Raw genomic sequence first — 6000 nt, forward strand, 5'->3', positions numbered from 1 at the left:
ATTCAAGTTCAAGTTCTATTGAGTTGGAGTGAAAACTGTATCAGGGAGTCTGTGCTACAACCTGACAATCATGTCATGATGATCAGATGGGCAAATGTGACTTATAAAAAAAAAAAAAAAAGAGGACCAGGTTGCCTGACTCAATCTGTTAAGTGTGTGACTCCTGACTTTGACTTCAGTCATGATCTCAGGGTTGTGCAATTAAGCCCCATGTCAGGCTCTGTGCTGGGTATAGATCCTGGTTAAGATTTTCTCTCTTCCTCTGCACCCCCCAGTCTCTCTCTCTTTCTAAAAAAAGGAGGGGACCATAATGCCTTACCACTGCACACCTGTTGAGCTAGCTGTTATCAAAACCAAACAAATCTGGAAAACAAGTGTTGACAAGGATGTGGAGATTTTACTGATCAGAATGTAAAATGGTGCAGCTGCTACAGAGAACGGTATGGCTGTTCCTCAAAAAATCAGATATAGAACTACCATATGGTTCCACCATTTCACCTCTGAGTCTATACCCAAAAGAATTGAAAGCAGGAACTCAAACAGATATCTACACACCCACGTTCATAGCAGCATTATTCATAATAACCAAAAGGTAGAAGCAACCCAAATATCTATTGACAGATGAACAAATAAAATGTGGCATAGACATACAAATGACTATTATTCAGCCTTAAAAAGGAAGGGAAGACATTATGCTAAGTGAAATAAGCCAGATATAAAGGGAAAAATTCTGTATGATTCCACTTATTATGATACTCAGAGCAGTCAAACTCATAAGACAGAAAGTAGAATGGTAGCTGCCAGGGGCTGGGAGGTGGGGGAATGGGGAATTAGTGTTTACTGGGGACAGAATTTCATTTTGGGAAGATAAAGTGAGTTGAGATGATGGTGGTGATGATTGCACAGCAATGCGAATATTCTTAATTCTATTGAACTATACAGTTAAAAATGGCTAAACTCATAAATTTTGTGTTATGTGTATTTTACCACAATAAAAAATGTAAAATATAGTAATAGAAAATTTTCAAAGGAGATGGTGAGGAGAAAAGTGATTTGGCAGACAGAGACTTCCCAGATCTGGTGCTGAGGTGACAAAGGGTGAAGGAAACAGCAGGCCAGCTCCACACAGCAGACCAGGTGCTCTCTTTGTTCAAGTTTCTGAGTGGTGAATTCAGGAAGAAAATCAACAGAGTGAAAGGGAAAGCAGGTGTAACAAGAGTAGTTGTTGTGAGGCAGTCTGGCAGCAAACATTGAAATCTGCTATCTGCTAGAAGTTTGGTTAGACACAGGAATGAGGCATGGTATGAAGTCACAGGTTTATGTCTAACAGAATTTATAAGCCAGGAAAGGAGACAGAACATTTGTACCTGGGTCTTCACCTTTGGGCCCAATCAGTGTCCCTGCTGCTTCCAGGAGGATCCAGGGTCATGAGCCCAGTTTGGCATTTCCGATAACTAGCTGATCTCTCTAAGCAAACCACTTGACTTCTCTGAGCATCAGTTACTCTAATCATAAGAAGAAGGTGCCAGACTTAAGGGCCACTGAGGTTACAGTAGGAGTTTGTGGGAAAAGAGAGCACACAATGCTGTGTTATAAATGATTACCCTTGAATCTTGCAGACCTCTTGTAAAAATATTGGAATCATTGGTTCTTAAAATTGTCCAGTAATATCTTCCCCTTTCAAAATTATGGTGAAAACCATGAACAACACCCCAGGAAAAAAATGAGCACATTCCCATTTTCCACATATCTAGAAATTACATGCACAAAATATTGCATATAATTTTAGGTGGCAGGGACCTCTGAAGCCCACCCATAGAAGACCCCCAGAGATTCACAAAGTCCAGGTTAACATTTTTTTTATCTAGGTCTTAGGATCTAATATAAAACATGATGATTATAGTTGATAACATTGTGTTCCATAACTGAAATTTGTTGAGAGTAAAACTTTTTTAAAAGATTTGTTTATTTATTTATTTGAGAGAAAGAGAGCAAGTAGGGGGATGTGCAGAGAGAGATGGAGAGAAATAGTCCCAAGCCGACTTCAAGCTGAGCACAGAGCCCAATGAGGGTCTCAACAAGTGGCTTCATCCTACCATCCCAAGACTGTCACCTGAGCTGAAATCAAGAGTCAGTTGCTCAATCAACTATACCACCTAGGTGTCCCCAGGAGAGTAAAACTTAAATGTTGTCTTACATATACAAAGAACCTATGATGTAGTTCTTGGAGATGAGAAAACTGAGAGGAGAGAGACAATTGAGAGGAAGACCCGGAGCTTTGGTTGACCAGTATATACTGGAAGTGGGATTTAAGAAGAAGGAAAGAAATGGTGTTTGTGAGCATATATGCTCTTGTTCAACCTGTAGCTACAGGGAAAAGTTTTCCAAGGATGATTTCCTTTCTGCCTGATGATAAAAGAAAGACACATCCATGACAAGTCAGGCAAAGAGAGTTAGGAAGGGTAGAAATCTGACATTGACATAGGAAGTAAAATCCTTGGAAATTGTCTTAAAAAAAAAAGACAAACATGGTTAGAGTATGTTCCTGCCCCCACCTCCACAACACATACACACACACACTTGCTAATATTGTCAAGACAGCTTATCAACAAGGGAAGTAGGCTAATGAGATGGCCTGGATTTATAGGGCTTAAAATGCACAGTGGAATGTGCAGAGTGGGATGTCTGAGCTCCTAAGAAGGCAGGAAGTGTTTTTGATCCTGTCTCTGCTGCCCCAGGCAGTGCTTGGCACATCATAAATATTTGCAGAATGAATGATGCTTGGGGAACCACACAGTGGTAAGAGTGGGGTGAGGAGTACAGTCAGAAAGATTAGATAACAATAAAATAGGGACAGTATAACCTGAGGGTGAAAAGCTTTCCTGCCTGCCCATAGACCAGTGCATGGAAAAGACTAACAGCCAATAATGCAAGTCCAATAGCTTCTATGGGTTAGAGACAACTGGGACGGTCTGTGAGGCACACAGACAGGGCACACATCCTTAGGCCACCCATCATTCCAAGCAGCCAAGAAACCAACTAAGGTCCAACAAACATACAATCTCAGGTAAAAGCAATGGCATAAAGATCAAACAAAAAAGTTATGGGAAGGAACTGGGCAGAAGATGGAGAGAATGAAAGGATAGATGTCATTGGGGCAGACTAATAAGACAGAATTAGGGGCACTGAAAATGGCCAGGACCTTCCTTAGACACTGAGGCTGCTCTCAGCCGAGCTTAGGAGGCAACTTTTAGACAACCAGAGTCACCCCAAGAAGACTGCTGTATCAGAAATTGCATTTGGCTACTAGTAACAGAGACTCTCCTCCCAAAATGATTTAAACCAGATAGTTGTCTATTTATCACTCACGTGAAAGATTTCTAGAGTTAGACACTCTTGAGCTAGTAAAGAGTATTCCTGACAACTTCATTTTTCTGCCCTGTTATACTTGCTGCCAATTTCCTTCTTTAAGTTTCCTTATGGTCACAAGATGGCTGCTGTTGACCAGCAGTTTGACTGGAATCCATTCAGCCCAGCACTAATGGTCTACTTCTTTGGCTCCTTGCTCATTAAGACCTCCTACCACAACTTTACTGCCAGTTCCTGAGCTCTTGCATGGTATTAGATGTCTATACCCCAAGACACCTAAGTATCTCAGAAAAGTGAACATCAGAGTCCTCACACTCTGCCCAAAATAATTTGATGAAGACTTGTTCCAGGTGGAATAAGGGTAAGGTGTCCAAAAAGAGGTCTTTTCAGAGTTCAGTCATGGGGCTAGACTGGGCAAAAGCCCTTTGCTATTGAAGTGTCATTCACTTGCAGAGTCTAGAAAGCAAAGAACCAGAGTCCTGTCTTGCTTTATTCCAGCTCTGCACACTTATTTTTGCCACCCATCCAAATTTCATGAGGAATAAGGTAGGAAAGCAGAGGCACTTACCAACTGAGTTAGCACCTTAGAAAGTTGACCTGAAGCTGTTGTCTTCCACCTTCTTCCTGTTACAGAACTTATAAGGCCATTGCACCTGCACAGGGGGCCAGCTAGCAATGACTTGGCAGGGAGAGAAACAAGGTTTGGCAGTGATGACAGCCTGGGCCATTGCTCGCTTTCAAGTGGAGAAAAGAGAATGTGATATAAAGTTTGAGGGCTATAAAGGACAGATTGAGAGAAAGAAAACTTCAAGACAAGTTCTGGAGAATGAAGCATTTTGTTTTTACTTTGTGCCCACATTGTTTCCCAGGAAAATAAATCCCTATCTAGAAGATAGCAATGTGGGCAGAGAAAAGAGCTCTGCACTATTTGACAGGCAGCCTGTAAATATGGGCTTGGCCACTGCCTAGCTGTCTGACTATGGGCAGATCACTTTTCACCACTGGGCCTCAGTTTCCCACCAATAAATGATACCTATGTTCACTTCCAAACTCTGAATCCAGTGGTTCTCAAATGGTTCATATCTAGAAAAAAAAGCCCTCCTGGGTGTGATGATCTTGAGCAACAAAAGGTATGTGGAGGTGGGTAATCCCTTTGGCAAGGTTTTTTATATTCATGTACAACAGAAGGAGTAAACAGAATGATAACCCCAGAGAGAAGGGAGCTAGTATGGTCAGTGGCATCTCTGAATAAGATTTAAAATCCTACTGGAAGTGACAAGTCATTAGCGCAGGTGCCAGTTATCCAACACCAGTAGATCAAAAGCAGATGCCATATAAAGAAGGTCAGAAAAGTCAGATGTTTACTCAAAATAAGAGAAAATATTAAACATGCCAACTCAGGTCAAGCTCCCTGGAAGAGAAAAAGGGCTTCTACGGAAAACTATGAAGATGTAAAAGTGGTCAAGATGATAAGCAGAAAATCATCATTCAAAAAAATGTTCAAACCATCTACAAGTACGATGGGGGCATAAAAAGTAAAAACCACTGTGAAGAGATGCACGTGGAGCCCATGTTCCATGACATAATAAGCCGTTAGTTACTGATGGGTCAATAGACATCTGTTATGCTGAGGGAATCAAATGTACAGATCCACCACTGGCCTCAAAGAGCCGATTTTGCAGCCGGGAGGTGGGAACTGGAGGGAGATCAGTGGGGCCAGCAAATGCTGCACCCTGGATATGCAATAGAATCACCTGATGTATGAGTTTGCCCCAGCTGCTGTAACAAAGTACCCAGACTGGGCAGCTTCAACAAAAGAAATTTACATTCTCATCATTCTGGAGGCTGGAAGTCTAAGATCAAATTTTTGGCTGAGTTGGTTTCTCCTGAGGTCTCTCACCTTGGCTTAAAGATAGCCATCATCACCCTGTGTCTTCACGTGGTCTTCCCTCTGAGTATGTCTGTGTCCCAATGTCCTCCTCTTCACCAGTCATATTGGATTAGGACTCATCCTAATGTGAGCCTCCTTTAGCTTAATTACCTCTTAGGAGACCCTGTATATATAATCATACTCTGAGGTACTGGGGTTAGGACTTCAACACATAAATTGGGTAGGGGTGGGGGACACAATTCAGCCCATAACTTCTAAAGAGCTTTTGAAAGTACTGATACCCAGACTCCACCTTCAGAGATTCTGAGCCTTTGGTTTGGTCTGAGGCCCAAACAATTTTTTAGAATTTAGAAGTGGCTTTCAATTTCTTTAAAAAAACACAAAACAAAACAAAACCTCCCCATGTGATTCTCAGCCAGTGTTGAAATCACTAAGCTAGAGTAACACCTGGACAATATTGTATTGGCAATTGCAGGCCAGCCTAAGTGATGTTAAGTCTAAATACAACAGAAATTCATAAAGAGAGAGACTGGTCACTGAGACAGAGAATTTGAACAGGACTTCCCAGTGGGCCTTCCGGGGATGGGAAGATATATGTGACAGAGTAGGGTGAGGCCTGCAGCAACTTTGTGAGTGGGGCCTTGGTCGAGGAAGAGAACACCCAACTCTCAGGAGTGGTGACATTTGCTGGTTTGGGAGCGGGGGTTGTATATAAAGTGGCTGCACACTGAGAACCACGG

Source organism: Nyctereutes procyonoides, unplaced genomic scaffold, assembly GCF_905146905.1.
Source record: "Nyctereutes procyonoides isolate TBG_1078 unplaced genomic scaffold, NYPRO_anot_genome, whole genome shotgun sequence".
NCBI classification, from domain to species: domain Eukaryota; kingdom Metazoa; phylum Chordata; class Mammalia; order Carnivora; family Canidae; genus Nyctereutes; species Nyctereutes procyonoides.